This window comes from Mustela lutreola, chromosome 11, assembly GCF_030435805.1.
Source record: "Mustela lutreola isolate mMusLut2 chromosome 11, mMusLut2.pri, whole genome shotgun sequence".
Lineage (NCBI taxonomy): Eukaryota > Metazoa > Chordata > Mammalia > Carnivora > Mustelidae > Mustela > Mustela lutreola.
Window position 1 is genome coordinate 62,447,474 of NC_081300.1, and position 17,728 is coordinate 62,465,201.

At 49.4% G+C, this 17,728-nt stretch overlaps 1 protein-coding gene and 1 pseudogene across 11 annotated transcripts in view; one reads left to right on the forward strand and one right to left on the reverse strand.

Annotated features, from left to right (window-relative positions):
- The window catches only part of ARVCF (ARVCF delta catenin family member), a 75,826-nt gene that overhangs the window by 11,652 nt on the left and 46,446 nt on the right, over positions 1-17,728 (forward strand). The gene's annotated exons all lie outside the window — the stretch shown is intronic.
- On the reverse strand, positions 15,337-16,740 carry LOC131811623 (large ribosomal subunit protein eL30-like; annotated as a pseudogene).

Below are 17,728 nucleotides of genomic sequence, written 5' to 3' on the forward strand. Positions count from 1 at the left end.
CATCCTCTCCAACACTTGTTCTTCATTTTGCCTTTTAAAAGAAATTATATATGCGTGCTTATTTGTAGAAAATGTAGAAGATACAGAAAAGAAGGAAAATAAAATCATACCTATCGTACCCGTACAGCCCAGCACTTTCTTTTTTTTTTTTTTTTTTTTTTTTTTTTAAAGATTTTATTTATTTATTTGACAGAGAGAGATCACAAGTAGGCAGAGAGGCAGGCAGAGAGAGAAAGAGGAGGAAGCAGGCTTCCTGCTGAGCAGAGAGCCCGATGTGGGACTCGATCCCAGGACCCTGAGATCATGACCTGAGCCAAAGGCAGCAGCTCAACCCACTGAGCCACCCAGGCACCCCAGCCCAGCACTTTCTACCCTCCTTTCTGGGGAGGTGATTTCCACATGTGCATGTGTAAGAGGGCTGGAGGTTGGGGTGCCTGGGTGGCTCAGTTGTTAACATCTGCCTTCTGCTCAGATCATGATCCCAGAGTCCTGGGACTGAGCCCCGCCTTGGGCTCCCTGCTCAGCCATAAGCCTGCTTCTTCCCCTCCCACTCCATCTGCTTGTATTCCCTCTCTTGCAATATCTCTCTCTGTCAAATAAATAAATAAAATCTTAAAAAAAAAAAAAAAAGAGGGCTGGAGGTTGTGATCCCCACCCTAACCCCCACCTCGCCAGCATCTCCCAAATTGGTGTTGGGATGCTAGGCCAAAGCAGATGCATGGGCTCCCTGTTTCCAGGTAATACTTGTGGTTGGCTGTGCTGGTCCTGCCTTTCAGGGCAGGGGCAGACACCCATGTCAGTCCCCCTCTGTCCCTGAGGCCCATGCACCCCTCAGCTAAGAGTTCAGAAGCACATCCCATCACAGACTCAGGCTGTTTGGAGTTCTCTACCATCAGGGCCACTGCAGTAGATAACTTTTGCCCAGAGCTATTTTTCTACATTTAAACAACTTGGGCTTGACCTTGAGGTTCAGGTACTGCTGGGGTGTGTGTGTGTGTACGTGTACACACAGACACACTCATGCTGGGGACAGAGCCTTGGTGGGATCCAACAGATGCCAATGCGTCCTGAGAGTGGCCCAGGGGCATGCCCCATGAAAGCCCTTCTCCCAAGAGATAGCTAGGACCACTGTCTTCAGACAGCCTAGCCAGGGACCTGCATAGGAGATGGGCCTCCAGGAAAGGCAGACAATCCAGGGAGGAACACCTCCTGTAAGGACCCCATCTCACTTCCTATGCACTCAACTGTGCAATGGGAGCTCAGGGTGTCCCTGCAGGCGTGTGTGAGCTGACACCACTCCTGATGTGCTGAGGGACGCTGGTGATCAGGAGTCTAGGCTGGTCCCTGGCTCTGTGGGCATTGCACACAATGGGTGCTAGGGCCTCCCCAGCCCCTTGGCCTTTGCTCCTACCAGGCCATCAAATGCCTACTTCCCCACTCCCAGGCTGATGCCCAGGGGATTTGGAGCCCTGGCAGTGCCAGCACTCCCACAGATGATTACCTCTGAGGTGAGTCACTCGGACCCTCTGGAAGGGCGCTCTGATGGCTCTGAAGCCAGAGCTTCAGTGGGGAGTCTCCTCTGCACACAGCTGGAGGCTCCAGGCTCAAGACACCTCAGCACCTCCACTCTTGTCCAGGGGACCATGATGGGGGAAGGGCACTAGGGCTCTGAGAGCGCCAGCTGTGCCCCTCGGAGCATATCATGGGCTGCTCAGTTCACCCACCATAGGGTGCAGAAGACAGGACAGGGCTGAGAGGGAAACAAGAGTGGGAAGGGGAGGGGTGCTGGAAGGAGGAAGGGCGTGGATGTAGGAGTATAGGAGACAAGGCAGGTAGGGATGCAAGAGGAAGTGGGGGTGCAAGGAGGCAGACTTATAGCGGAAAGGGGGGTTTTCGGGAAGGCGGGGGTTCAGGGGAAGGGAGAGGCAAGGCTGTAGGGAGAGGGCAGGGAACAGGGGAAGTGAAGGTACCAGAGAGGTATGGGAGTACAGAGTGGAGGAGCAGGCATGGAGGGAGAGGCAGGGCTGCAGGGGGAAGTAAGGGCAGTGTGCAGAGTGAGGCAGGGATGCTGAGGTCAGGAGCGAGGCCAGCAAGTACTTGAAGGGCCCAGGTTTAGGCCCTGTTATAGTATGTTCTTTTTTTTTTTTTTTCTTTTAAGATTTTATTTATTTATTTGACAGAGACACAGCGAGAGAGGGAACATAAGCAGGAGAAGTGGGAGATGGAGAAGCAGGCTTTCCGCTGAGCAGGGAGCCCAATGTGGGGCTGGATCCCAGGACCCTGGGATCATGACCTGAGCCGAAGGCAGACGCCTAACGACTGAGTCATCTGGACACCTCTGTAGTATGTTCTAAGTACCCTGGCCACACACTGAGCCTTCTGAGAACTTGAGCCTGGGAAAGGGGCTTTCCTGAAGACACCATGCGGGCCGGTGTGGGTTCTGGGACTCCCGACCCTCCTGCCCCCCCATCAGTTGGCACAGACTACCAGCCTCACCTGTCACCTCCTGTCTGGGATGAGCAGCTTATTGCCACCCGGGGGGGCAGGTGACCTGTCCAGGGCCCCAGAGGATGCAGGGCCATAGCTGGGACCACAGCTGGGGCAGGGACTTGTATGGGACCAAAATCATCTCCTCTCTTGGGCCTCCCCAGCATGGGGGTGGGGAATTATGATGGGGAAACTGAGGCTCAGCAAGCAGAGCTGGGCCCTGTTCCCAGGCCTGCCCCAGGCAAGCATATCTTCCCTTTCCAGCTGTCTCAGTGACAGTTCTCTGGCATTTGCCTATCTGCAGGGAGCTATTGGTTATGATGAGACTATTTTAGTATTTGTATTTGAAGAAGTAATTGCGGACATGTCTTTGCCAAACCTTTGAAACAGGGCATTGCTTAATTTTTATGTTTTATTTATTTATTTGACAGAGAGAGAGAGAGAGAGAGATCACAAGTAGGCAGAGCAGCAGGCAGAGAGAGAAGGGGAAGCAGACTCCCCGCTGAGCAGAGCCTGATGTGGGCCACGATCCCAGGACCCTGAGACCATGATCCGAGCCGAAGGCAGAGGCTTTAACCCACTGAGCCACCCAGGCGCCCCATTGCTTAATTTTTAATTTTGTCTTTAGAAAAGGGCCAGGACATCCAGTGGTAGGGGTGGAGTGGTCGATGCCCCAGAGCATGTTCAGGGAAGGAGGCCATCTGCTGACACAGGCAGCAACCTTGTGCCCTGTGGGAACCCTAGGCCCTTGCATGTCCCCTTGCTCCAGGTGGCTCTGTCCTCTGCTGGGACTCCACTGCCCAGAGCATGAGCATGGTTGATGGGCAGGAGGAGTGAATCTCAGACAAGACCCAGGGCCCAAGAATAGCAGCCTTGGGTAGGGGCAGGGGGCTGGGTGGCCTTGGAGGGGTGTTTGCTGTCCCCTTCCCTGAAGCTAGTGGGGGCTGTTTCAGCCAGGGGAGAGGAAGCCTTTCAGCTGGGCCTGGTTCTCTTGCTCACTCCTTTTTTAAAAAATTTTATTTATTTGACAGAGAGAGAAATCACAAGTAGGCAGAGAGGCAGGCAGAGAGAAATGGGGAAGCACACTCCGTGTTGAGCAGGGATTCCCAATGTGGGGATCGATCCCAGGACCGAGGCCATGACCCGAACCAAAGGCAGAGGCTTAACCCACTGAGCCACCCAGGCGCCCCCTCTTGCTTACTCCTTTAGCCAATATTTATCTGGTTTCCCCCCTGTGAGATCCCCCATGGCCTCAAGGACAAAAGCCACATCTGGTCCCTGTGACACCCGCAGCCCTGCTCCTTGCTGTACCCACCTCCGGACTTGGCAGGCACTGTCTCAGTGAGGGTCTCTCTGGACCCACTCCCTGCATCATTCTAGATGCAGAGATGCTCTCAGCAAGGCAGCATTCTCCTAAGTCTTCAGGAGCCCATGGCAGTCCTTCTCCTGACAATTCTCCAGTTTTTCACAAAAATCGGCCTCCCTATGGAACACGTGCTCGGGTTCCTCAGTGCCGCCTAGGCCTGGGAGGCACAGTACTCTGTTGGTCTAGATGCTGTTTTCTGGCTGTTCGTCCTTGCTTCCTTCTTGTGACAGAAACGAATTGAGTGCCTGCCATGTGCCAGATGCTGGCCGGCAACCACTTAGCTCTGGCCTATAACCCAGCAGAGGCCAAGGGGGTCACTTTCCCCATCAACCCCCTCACATTGGGTACCACACGTGGTGGCAGGGGAGGTCTTAGATTTGTTGTGATGTTTGGCCCATGCAGAGGCCTGAGAGCTGGGGACTGCACTTCATAGCATGATCCTGGGCTCACAGGCTGATTTTCTGCATCTTCTCTAAGTCCTGTCCTCTCTGAACTACATCTATGAGAAATTTCTATTTCTGCCATGTCAAAGGTATTCAGAAATGCATTGGTCAGGGGTGCCTGGGTGGCTCAGTGGGTTAAAGCCTCTGCCTTCGGCTCAGGTCATAATCCCAGGGTCCTGGGATTGAGCCCCACATCGGGCTCTCTGCTCCGCAGGGAGCCTGCTTCCTCCTCTCTCTCTGCCTGCCTCTCTGCCTACCTGTGATCTCTGTCTGTCAAATAAATAAATAAATAATCTTAAAAAAAAAAAAAAGAAATGCATTGGTCATTTCAATAGGAATCTTGGTTTGGGGACTTAGATACCTGTGTGCTAACTATTTTAGGTTTGTCCTAGTTTATTCATATTCATTCTTTTAAAAAAATGTATTTTGGAATCATTTATGTTGTTGATTTTCTGTTAGTAATTGGGTATTACTCCTGGGAGAGCTTTAGAGATAGAGAACAGGGAGCTTGTTACAAGGATGTTTTAGCATTTTTCATTCAGCCCTGATACACTTGTATTCATAGTCATTCTTTACTGTTTAATAATGAAAGTATTTAAAGCTGTGAATTTGCCTCTGAGTATAGCTTTGGCTGTTTCCCCCCAGCTTATTGAGATAAAATTGACATATAACACTGTGTGGGATTATGATGCATTGTGATGATTTGGTACATATATGTATTACAAAATGTTTACCACAATAAGATTAGTTAACACATCTTTCATCTCACATAAATTACCATTGTTTTGTTGTTATAATGAGAATATTAAACATAGGAATTTCTCTTATAGCAACTTCTAAGTATATAATCCAATGTTGTCAATTATAGTCACCATGCAGTACATTAGATCCCTGGAAATTACCATATAACTAGAAGATATCTTCCTTATCTCCTTTGACCTGCATCTCCCATTTCCCCATCCTTGGCCCCAATAAGCACCATTTTACAACCCATATATTTTTATGTGTGAAGTTTGAATATATATTTCACTGTTTGTAAATAGTCAGCTTTGTATGATTAACATTTATTTATTTATTTATTTGAGAGAGAGACAGTGAGAGAGACCATGAGAGGCAAGAAGGTCAGAAGGAGAAGCAGACTCCCCTTGGAGCCGGGAGCCCGATGTGGGACTCGATCCCAGGACCTGGGGACCGTGACCTGAGCTGAAGGCTGTTGCCCAACCAACTGAGCCACCTAGGCGCCGATTAACATTTTTTTAAATGATTTCATTTACTCATGAGAGACAGAGAGAGAAAGAGAGAAGCAGAGGCAGAAGGAGAAGCAGGCTCCCCAAGGAGCAGGGAGCCTGAGGCAGGACTTGATCCCAGGACCCCAGGATCATGACCTAAGCCAAAGGCAGATGCTTAACCATCTGAACCACAAGGGTGCCCTGTGTGCTTAAATTTTTATCTTTTTCTACTTATTTAAAAGAATGTTTTGCATATTCTAAGAGCCACAAGATGGCTCTTTTTAAATTTATACTTTTAGGGGTGTGTAGGTGGCTCAGTGGGTTAAAGCCTCTGCCTTCAGCTTGGGTCATGATCCTGGGGTCCTGGGATCGAGCCCTGCATTGGGCTGTCTGCTCAGCAGGGAGCCTGCTTCCTCCTTTCTCTGCCTACTTGTGATCTCTGTCAAATAAATAAATAACATCTTTAAAAAATAAATAAATAAAAAATAAAAAATAAATTTCTATTTTTACTTGGTAAAATACACCAAATTTACCATCATACCCATTCTTCAAAGTCTCATTCTGTATCACTGGGTATATTCATATTGTTGTGCAGCCAACCTCCAGAACTTTTTCATCTTGCAAAATTGACCCTCTGTATCCATTAATGAACCCATTACCCCCTTTCCCCAGCCCCTGGAACCACCATTCTATGTTGTCTTTCTAGGAATGTGACTCATTTAGATGACTCATAAAAGTAGCCCAATACAGCATTTGTCTTTTTATTACTGGATTATTTCACTTAGCATGATTTCTCAAGATTCCTCATGTTACATCACGTGTCAGAATTTCCTTCCTTTTAAGGGTGGAATCATCTTCCATTGATAGTAACATTCCATGATCCGTAAGTGTGTATCACATTTTGTTTATCCATTCATCTGTTGGTAGGCACTTGAGTTGCTTTGCCTTTTGGCTATTGTGAATAACGTTGTTATGAGCTTGAGTGTTAAATACCTCTTCAACACTGCGCTTTCACCTCTTTCGTATATATACTCAGAGGGGGAATTGCTTGGTCATACAGTATTTCTTTTTTTTTTTTTTCAGTGTTTCTATTTTTAACTTTCTGAGGAACCACCATATTGATTTTCTTAGCGCCTGTGCCATTTTACATCCCACCAGCTGTGTCCAAGAGCACCAATTTCTCCACATCCTTACCAAAACCTGCTATTTTGTGTTTTGGAGAGTAGCCATCTAATGGGTGTAAGACAACATTTCACTGTGCTTTTGATTTGCGTTTCCCTAACATTAGTAATATTGGGCATCTTTTCATATACTTGGCCATTTATGTATCTTCGTTAAAGAAATGTCTGCTCAAATCTTTTCCCTGTTTTTTTAACTGGGTTGTTTGTTTGCTGCTGTTGTTTATGTATTTTGGAAGTTATCAGTCATGTATCAGATACATGATTTACAAATGTTTCTGCCATTCTCTGCATTGCCTTTTTACTCTGCTGATTGTGTCACTTGAACAGAAGTTTTTAATTTTGATAGGGTTCGATTTACCTATTTTTACTTTTCTTGCCTATGCTTTTGGCATCATATTCAGGAAATCATTGCCAAATCCAACATCATAAAGCTTTCCCCCTATGTTTTCTTCTAAGAGTTTTATACTTTCAAGTTCTTATGTTTATTTATTTTTTTTTTAAATTTTTTTTTAAAGATTTTTATTTATTTATTTGACAGAGAGAAATCACAAGTAGGCAGAGAGAGAGAGAGGAGGAAGCAGGCTCCCTGCTGAGCAGAGAGCCCGATGCGGGACTCGATCCCAGGACCCTGAGATCATGACCTGAGCCGAAGGCAGCGGCTTAACCCACTGAGCCACCCAGGCGCCCTCAAGTTCTTATGTTTAGATCTTTGATGCATTTTTAATTTTTGCACATGTTATAAAAAGCTTATGACTTTATTCTTTTCCATGTGGATATCCAGTTTTCCTAGCACCATTTGTTGAAAAGACAATGCTTTCCCCCATTGAATGGTCTTGACAACCTTGTAAAAAATAGTTGATTTTATATATATATGTAAAGATTTATTTTTATTCTGTTCCATTGATCTATTTCTGCCTTTATGCCATGACAACACTGTTTTCATTACTAAAGCTTTGTAATAAACTTTGAAATCAGGAGTGATTTCAGTGAGACCCCTAACTTTGTTCTTTTTTATGATTGTTTTAGCGGTTCAGGATTTTTGAAATTCCTCATGGATTTTAGGATGGAGTTTTTGCTTTCTGTAAAAAATGATTTTGTAAAAAATGATTTTGATAGGGACTGAATTAAATTGGTAGATCACTTTGGGTAATATTGGCATTTTAACAATATCAAGTCTTCCATTCCATACGCATAAAAATGTCTTTCCGTTTGTGTATGTAGGTATCTTTAATTTCTTTCAGCAAGGTTTGTAGTTTTCAGTGTGCAAGTCTTTCCTCAACTTAGTTAAGTTTATCTTTCAGTTTTTTGTTCTTCTTGATGCTATTGTAACTGAAATCGTTTTCTTAATTTCCTTTTCAGATTTTTCATTGTAAGTGATTTGTTCATTGATTTTTTACCCTACAACTTTACTGGTTTATTAGTTCTGAGAGTGTGTGTGTGTAATCTTTACGATTTTCTGCATTTAAGATCATATTATCTGCAAACAAAATTTCACATTTTCCTTTCCCATTTGGATACCTTTTATTTCTCTCTGTTGCCTTACTGATCTGAGATTTCTAATAGAAGAGGACTTGAACAGAAGTGGCAAAAGCAGCATACCTGTCTTATTCTTTTTTTAAAATTTCTTTTCAGCGTAACAGAATTCATTGTTTATGCACTACACCCAGTGCTCCATGCCATATGTGCTGTCCATAATACCCACCACCTGGCTCCCCTACCCTCCCACCCCCTCCACCCCTTCAAAACCCCTCAGATTGTTTTTCGGAGTCCATAGTCTCTCGTGGTTCACCTCCCCTTCCAGTTTCCCTCAACTCCTTTCTCCTCTCCATCTCCCTATGTCCTCCATGTTATATGTTACGCTCCACAAATGAGTGAAACCATATGATAACTGACTCTCTCTGCTTGACTTATTTCACTCAGCATAATCTCCTCCAGTCCCGTCCATGTTGCTACAAAAGTTGGGTATTCATCCTTTCTGATGGAGGCACAATACTCCATAGTGTATATGGACCACATCTTCCTTATCCATTAGTCCGTTGAAGGGCATTTTGGTTCTTTCCACAGTTTGGTGACCGTGGCCATTGCTGCTATAAACATTGGAGTACAGATGGCCCTTCTTTTCACTACATCTGTATCTTTGGGGTAAATACCTAGTAGTGCAATTGCAGGGTCATAGGGAAGCTCTATTTTTCTTTTCTTTTCTTTTTTTTTTTTTTTTAAGATTTTATTTATTTATTTGAGAGAGATAGAGAGATCACAAATAAGCAGGGAGGCAGGCAGAGAGAGAGGGGGAAGCAGGCTCGCTGCTGAGCAGAGAGCCCGAAGTGGGGCTCGATCCCAGGACCCTGAGATCATGACCCGAGCCACAGGCAAAGGCTCAACCCACTGAGCCACCCAGGCGCCCCTCTAATTTTTATTTTCTTAAGGAATCTCCACACTGTTCTCAAAGTGGCTACACCAACTTGCATTCCCACCAACAGTGTAAGAGGGTTCCCCTTTCTCCACATCCTCTCTAACACATGTTGTTTCCTGACTTGCTAATTTTGGCCATTCTAACTGGTGTAAGGTGGTATCTCAGTGTGGCTTTAATTTGAATCTCCCTGATTAGTGATGACGAACATTTATTCATGTGTCTGATAGCCATATGAGCATACCTGTCTTATTCTTGATCTTGGGAGAAAAGCTTTAACTCTTTCATTATTGGGTCTGATGTAAGCTGTGGTGTATGTACAATATAATTTGTAGCATATGTAGTATGAAGTCCTTTGTTCTCTATAGCCTTTATCATGTCAATGTATTTCTTTCTATTCCTAGTTTGTTTTATGTTTATATCATAGGAGAATGTTAAATTCTGTCAAATGTATTTTAGGTATCAATTGAAATTATCATCTCCCCCCATTATTTTGTTAATATACAGGGCATTATGTCAGTTAATTTTCATATGTTGAGCCATCCTTGAATTCAGGAATAAATCCTACTTGGTTTTGGTGTATAATCCTTTGTACTGCTGAATTCAGTAAGCTGGTATTTTGTTGAAAAAAAATTTTTTTTTAATTTTATTTGTTTGACAAAGAGAGAGACAGTGAGAGCAGGAACAATACAAGCAGGGGGAGTGGGAGAGAGAGAAGCAGGCTCCCTGCAGAGCAGGGAACCAGATGCTGGGTTCCATCCCAGGACCCTGGGATCATGACCTGAGCCACCCAGATCCCCTTTGTTGAAGAGTTTTGCATCAGTTTTCAGAAAAGGGCTGTTGAAGCATAGTTTTCTTTTATGGCTTTGGTATCAGGGTGATTCCAGCCTTGTAGAATGAGTCAGTATTTCCTTGCTTGTCAATTTTTGGGGATGGTTTGAAGATTAATGTTAACTCCTCTTTGAGTATTTGTTAGAATTCACTAGTGAAGCCGTCTGGTCCTGGGCCTTCATGGGAGGGTTTTGATTACTGATTCATTCTCCCTGCTAGTTAAAAGTCTGCTCAGGTTATGTTTCTTCATGGGTCAGTTTTGGTAGTGTGTGTGTTTTTAGGAATTTGTTCATTTCTTCTAGGTTATGCAATTTGTTGGTGTATAATTGTTCACAGTATTCTCTTATAATCTTTTTATTTAAAAATATTATACAGAGTAGAGACATACTGAACACAAGAGAGGGTTTTTTTGTGTTATTAATTTTTTTTTATATTTTTCAAGTTTATTTTTAAGCAACTGAATTTGTAAAATTAAGGTAGCTAAAAATGTTCCTTTGTCTTTCTTCATTTTTTTTTTCTAGTTTCACTGAGTATAATTGACAAATCTATAAGCTACTTGCATGTCATGGTGATAGAATGGTGATAGAATATACAAATACATTGTGAAAGGGTTCCTGCTGTCTGGTTAATGAACACATCCACGATGTCATAACTTTTGTGAGTTTGTATTGTGTATGTGAGTCTGTGTGTGTGTGGTGTTTGGGTTTGTTATTATTGCTCTTTTTGACTTGGTTGGATTTTGTTTTGCATTCCATGGATTCATACCTAATCTCCCCTTTTTTTTTCATACCTAGTCTCTTACACTCATCAGTCCACAGATCCACAGATACCCTGAGAAGGTAAAAATACTCCCCACAGGCAGCTTGCAAAGGATGGCTAAGGACAGCTGAAGTCCTCGTAAGGCACGCAGAGTATCAGGGCCTTGCTGGAAAATCCATTTCAGCCTCTCAGCAGCCCTTGTTCCCCGAGACATGGGGTCTGGAACTTCTGCCTGTGGTGGGGTGACTCCCAGCTGAAATAATGGGGTTAGCCTGGACTTCTCCAGGCTGTCCAGAGCTCCCAGTGAGCCCTCGTTGCTCCCTCCCAGAGAAAGACCCGTCATGTGAATGGCAGATCATGACTCTGAAAATCAGGGAATTTCACCCTGAAGTTTCCTTAAGAAATTTCAGAGCACGAGGTTCACACGTTTTTAGTGATGTTGAGTTAAGGAGGCCAGGCATCTTTTTTTTTTTTTTTTTAAATTTCATTTATTTATTTGACAGAGAGATCACAAGTAGGCAGAGCAACAGGCAGAGGGGGGGGGGGAAGCAGTCTCCCTGCAGAGCCCGACGTGGGGCTTGATCTCAGGATCCTAAGATCATGACCCCAGCCGAAGGCAGAGGTCCAACCCATTGAGCCACCCAGGCGCCCCGAGGCCAGGCATCTTGTTGAACAAAGCTGTCAGCTGTTCCTTGCCATAGGAGTGTCTGCAGCACAAGAGATGGTGAGTGGGCGACAGGATGCACGGTTGACATCTGTGGATGGACGGTGCGGCCTCTCCGGGATGTGGACAGCATCGCGCCATGGAATGTTTGAGGCACCGGGCTGTGCTGGCAGGTCGGGCCAAGTGCACCGCCCTCCCACGCTGCGGAGCTGACCTCAAGCATTTAGTAAATGGGCAGGGTGTGGGGAATCCTCAGCCTAAATGCAATCGTAAAATGGAATGGAATCGTAAATTGCAGAAAGAGATGCATCCACACTTTTCTGAGCTGGTTTGGAAAGCTTCGATTCCCACCTGTACACTGACAAGCCCACTAGAGGCCTCCTCTCTTGAGGGTGGTGGTGGAGGTTTCTGTTTTGTGGGTGCCGCTCTGCTCTTTCTCCCGCAGGGGATTTTTGCGATGTGGTGGTTAGTTTCCACATATCTTGGCTTCGCTCTTTCATCAGCTGCATGTCATTTTCTGTGGCTCTGGAAGGACTGGCCTGAGTTTGCTTTCCGCTGCCTCCCTGTGTGCAGATTTGCTGTGGGGACCCCCTGTCTTGCCCTTCACCGCCTCTGCCCCAGCTTTCTTTAAGTCTCCACGGGGGCCTCACCATTTGTGATCACGCCTTTCCTCTGTGGTCTGTTCCCAGTTCATTGGTTCAACACCGTCTTCCATCTTTGGAGGACACATGTCGGCCATTCCCTAGTACTTGCCCTCATAAGTGTGCTAAATACGAGTTAGCCAAGAGCCACTCCCTCAGGTCCTCCAAAGGCAGGAGGATTTGCCCTGGGTGCTGGTGTGCTGTGGGCAGCTCTGTGCTGGTTGGGTGCCTCTGTCCAGGGTCTGTGGCCCAGCCACCCTCACCTGTCACAGACAGGCTTTGGTGTGGACCCGAGGCTGGAGCCATGTGCAGACTGGATGTCTCAGACAGGCCTGGCCTCTGAGGTCCTGATGGGGGGCAGCCCATCAGGCTCCTGATGGGGAGTTCAGGACAGGAACGGGGTCTGCATAGGACGCTGATCCTTACCAGGAGCCACAGTGGCTACGGAGCACTCATCCTCCCTTCCCCTCCCGCAACAAGGACCTGGCAGGACCTTCGGGCCACCCACCACCTGTTGTCCACTGGGGCAAGTGAGGTCCATGGGGCAACTGTGGTTGAGTGGGCAGTGGGCACACCGCATGGCTGGTGTGGGTGTCCTATGGGGGCATCATCCCTCCCTGTGTGCATGTGCATGTAGGGGTGGCTGCCACATGTGCCTGCAGGTGAGTTTTGGGAGGTCCCCAAATGATAGGCCTCCCTCCTGCAGTGCTCCCACTGCCTCTGGGCAGGGAGGAGACAGAGACAAAGTCAGCTCCCTGGAGGCTCTCCTGGTATGTGTGGGAGGAGCCAGAGGAGACCCTAAAGTCTGTGCTTGGTGGGGGTGAGGTGGAGCCCCCTGCCCTTTCCCACTGAGTCATTTGCATGTAAAAGGGAGGAGTTTGTTACTGGCGGGAGGTTGGTGGTGTCTGGACTTGTTGCCATGGGCACTCATGAGCTTCGGGAGCAGCTGAGCTGGCTCCCAGCCTGGAGAGGGGGTTAGGAGCAGCAAGGCTGGTGTCCAGCTAAGCTTCTGGAAGGGAAAGATGTGCCTGGGGGCCCAGGAGAAGCCAGAGCTGGCTGTGGTCACCTGCTTGTTGGCTCTGGGCAAGAGCAGACTAGGGGGGACCTGGCCCTTGGATGCTGCCAGCCAGGAGCAAGGCTGGAAGGGCCTGGAACCTCCCTCCCCAGGGCGGACCCTGCTCTCTCGCCCACACTCACCTCTGACCCATCCAGAACCGGATGGCCACAGCCATCCCACCTGTGCCCACGGCAGCTGGAGGGCCTTCCTGCCACCTGTGGAGCTTGTTGGCCCTATCCCAGGTGCTGGGCCATGGGTGCTGTGCTGGCAAAGCCTCGTGGAGTCTCCGTGCTTGAGTCCCCAGTGTTGTTCCTGAGGAGGAAGGGAAGGAGTGGCCCGTTTCTGGACCCATCTCATTCTTCCCAGGGAACCTCTTTCTGGAGGCTGAAGCCAATCCTGCTGAGCCCCAGGCCTCGTCTCCCTGGATGGCAAGAACCTGGGCTGGTCTTTGTTGGAAGCCCCCTTTGCTAGAGGTCCCCCCTCATCTGCTCCCTCCCAGGGCTGTGGTGAGAATTGACCTGGTATTGCTGATTTTGGTCCAGTGCAGGCATACTGGTGCCCACAAACAGCAGGCAGGAATGTGATGGGAAAAGCAGGCAGGGAGGGTGAGGCGAGGGAGTTAGGGGGTGCTTATTGACTCAGAGGGGCACCACCGTGTCAGGGTTGGCCCCTTGGCAGCCTCCCCAGGACCTGCGTAGATCTACCCACAAAGGGACTGATCTCTCCCGGGGTCAGCTCTGCCTCGTGCTGCTGCCCCAGGGGCCATGACCCCCACCCCAGCGGCTTAGTTAGCAAAGCTGCCGTGGGTCAGGCTGAGGTTGCTTGGGGAGGGCTGCCGGGCAGGGCGCCCAGCATGCAGGGGCACTGCCAAGTGCCTGGTCAGCAGCCATCAGGGTAGCAGGGACCCGCTGGATGGGATGGGGAGGGTTTCCAGGGCTGGGCGTCTGGTAGGGTGAGCGAGGCCCCTGATGGGGCAGGCTTGCTGGCGTTGGGGGAGGAGTTCTCTGTGCTGGGCTCCGACACCAGGTCCGCATTGCTCTCAGGTTCTCCTCTTGTCCAAGTCTGTCTTGAGGATGTGGCTGCAGCAGGCCAGCCCCAGACCACAACTCAGGGCCAGCTGCATTCTCCCCCGGGGGAAGGCAGGCAAAGATGGGGACTCCTTGCAGCAGGGGAAGCCAGGCGAGAGAAGCAGGGGATAGCGAGCTGGGGTAGGTCTGGGTGCCATGCGCAGCCCCCTTAGTGGACCTGGTGCCAGACTTGCTGTCATTGGACCTGTTCACCCCCCAAGGACTTCCTATACCCAGTTCCCACTGGGTCCTGAGCCTGGCTTGGTTCCCATCAGGTGGGAGTTTTCCCCACTGCCTGTCCCTTTTCCTCTTATCTAGGTGAGCATGTTTCTTCTCAAATTGATGGGAAAGTTTTGGAAATCCCCCAGACTCTAGCAGGCAGCCCTGGGGCTCCTCCCAGGGACCCTTCTGTGGGCAGCTAGGGCAGGTGGCACTGGGTGTGTGTGTGTGGGGGGGGAATCGGTCCCAGCTGCTAATCAACAGACTTTGCCACCCTAGCTTCCTTGGCTGTACAACCCAGAAGGAGAGTGACTGGGCCGAGGGGCCCTGCCTCACCCCCCAAAGGCTTATTGGCCACAGGCTCCTAGGGACTGCACCTCTACTGCCCCTCAAAGGGGCTTTGTGCCACCACAAAGAGGCTCTGTCCCTCACTGAGAAGCCTGGGTGTTGCCATGGTGACAGAGGGGGCCAGGAAGAAGGAGGTCCACCGTCTTGGGGGGAAAGGGCGTTCCTAGCGTACACAGGCCAGGAGCCAGCGTGGGTGACTGCTGCACTTGCCTCCCTGCCACCCTTGGCCTGGCCTGGCTAGACAGCCTTCCAGCTGTGCTTTAGTGGGGCTTTCAGGACGCTTCATGGACACCTTGGCCCCTTGATAGGGGCTGAGCTCCCAGGCTCTGGTGCCAGTCAGATCTGTCTGCTTGTGGTCCCAGTCTGGCTTTGAGGCTCAGCCCCCTCCTCGGGAATGCCTTGGTTCCTATGCCTGCCCCAGGGTAGGGTAGGGTGGGACTCTGAGCCTGGGTCCTCAGAACTGGCCCAGCCAAGCTGCTCTGCTGTCCTTGAGATGGAGTGGGGGATGGGAAGAGTGTGAGCCTCTGCTTGAAGGGTTGAGGGGAGGCCACTCAGGGGATCTCGGTGGCATTGACCTTGGAAGCAGCCGGCCAGCCCACCTCAGACAGTAGGATACTCTGGGGCTTGACCCCTCCCTTGCTCCCCAGTTTCGCCTGTCATGGCTGAGGTAGAGTGGGTGGGCTGCTGGTGCAAGTAGAGAGGGCACTGTGACTGCCAGCCCCTACCTTCCCTATCTGGAGCTCCACAGCTCCCCAGCCCTGGGGACCTTGGGGTGTCCCTGGGCTGGCTGCTACAGGGACGGCCGAGGAGGTGAATCCTCTTTGCCCACACCCCACACTTGGAGCCTGCAAGGTATCACTGTGGGGCTGTGGCTGCAGCTGGAATGTGAGTCTGCTACTGGAGGGATAGCAAGGGGGCTCCCCTGAACCCCAGCTTGGGACCTGGGGGAGAGCTGTCCATCCCCATCCCATGAGTTCTTGTTTGTTTGTTTTTGTTTTTTGTTTTTAAAACAAGCTGTGGCCAGTTTTATTAAGGAAAAATTCTGCGTGATATACTTTTCACCAGTCTGTTCTGGCATGCTTCTAATGGTATCAGAATCACTTGGATCAATGATACTCTGTAGTACCTCCCACATGCTGTACCCCATTCAGTGTTATTGCCACTGTAGTGATGGACACCAGTTTTGGCCAACATGGCGTAGTATTCTATTTCAGATTTCCTCAAGGCTGGGCAGTTGTTGGCGAGGATGACCAGCTTCGTTTTGCCAGCAGGAAGAGAGTGAGAGAGGAGGAAGCAGGCTCCCTGCTGATCAGAGAGCCCGATGCGGGACTTGATCCCGGGACCCCGAAATCATGACCTGAGCTGAAGGCAGCGGCTTAACCCACTGAGCCACCCAGGTGCCCCCAAAGTCTGCTCCAGCACGTACTTTCCACTTTTCATAATGAGCTGGAACCTAGAGTTGATTAACTCCAGAGGCTTTTTGGTCTTCTTTGCGGCCACCATCTTCCTGCCTCAGGTGTGGGACGGCCCCAACCAAGAGCAGCCGCCACAATGGCCAGGAGAGAGAAAGGGCTCCATCCCATGAGTTCTGACAGAGGCAGTTCCCAGGGAACCAAGGAGACTCTGGGAGTGCCTCAGTTGGCACAGGGAGCAAGAGTCTGTAACCTGTCCCAGTGGGAATCTTGGGCCACCCCTTTAGGTGCTTCTCGTGATGGCTCCCTGTAGCTCAGGCCTCCCACCAAGGAGGGGCAGCAGCTGGGATATTCACCTGTCTCTGCCTGCACCCCCGCCAGAGCGAGGCCTGTCTGCCATGTCTGGCTGATACTCCCAGCTCTAGACTCTCAGTTCCCAGACCTCAGGCACTCTGGGTCCCCACAAGTGTCCCTGCCTTGACTTGACCCTGAGCCTCCTTCATCAGTACCACCATAGCCCCTGGCCCTTCTGGACCACCTGCCCAGCAGCGTACCTGTCCTGGGGCTAGGTAGCACTGCCATGGACCTGGCCTGCACTTGACCTAGGATACCCCAGTGGCACAGGGGAAGAGCCCCCCCTCCCCCGATTGTTCTCCTTGCACATGCAAGTCGTCCTCCATATGATGATCAGATGTGTGCTGGACAACCTGGGGGCAGGTCACTAAGGGGCCATCTATCCCACACCCGCCCCCACCAGGGAATCTGGTCCCTTGCAACAGGGGTGCCTCCTCTGCTGGGAGAATTTAATTTCCAGGCTGAATCCAATTACCATTCTGTCCCTGGAAATCCTTCTGCTTTCCTCAGCCCACAGGTGGCACTGCCTTGGCCCCTGGGGAGCTGAATTCCCAGGCCGCATCCTTCACTTGTCTGCCTGCTGGGACAGGCAACTGCTTTTCCGTCTCTTCCTTACCTTCAGCTGTAGCAGGAACTAGGCCCCTCCCTGAGCCCTGGCAACACCGGTGGGTACAGAACTCTGCCACCTAGACCTGAGGTGCTTCTCCCTATAGTCTTTCCGCAGGGCGTGGGATCACTTGCTGTTTTCCACGGTCATTGCTTTGCATCTTACATCTCTGGCCACATTGCTCGTTTATGGCCTTTACTCAATTGGAGTTGGGGTTCTGGTTTTTCCTTATGGATTTGCAAGTGTGCTTTATAGATGAAGGGTGTCACTTTACTGCTGGGTGTCACAAAGACTTGATGTCCATGTGTTGATTGTCTTTTCGTTGTCTTTATATCTTTTTCTCCTGCTTTCTATTTTGGAAAATTGCAAATGCACAACAGTAGAGGGGCTGGTGTGATGCCTCCCTAGGCGCCCCTCACCAGCTTCTGCCGTGATGAAGTCAAGGTCTAGAAGTAAAGCCATTGCCTTTCATCTGAAATGCTCTCCGCATATGTTACTCTAAATGGTGTCCCTTCAAAAACAAAACCACCTTAAACCACAGCATGTGATGCTGTTTTGCGAGGATGTACAGAAATGCTTTGTTCTTATAAAGCTGAGCTGGTCTGTCTTTCCTTGGCAGTTTGTCCCACTGCTTTGAGGGTAAGAATAGCCTT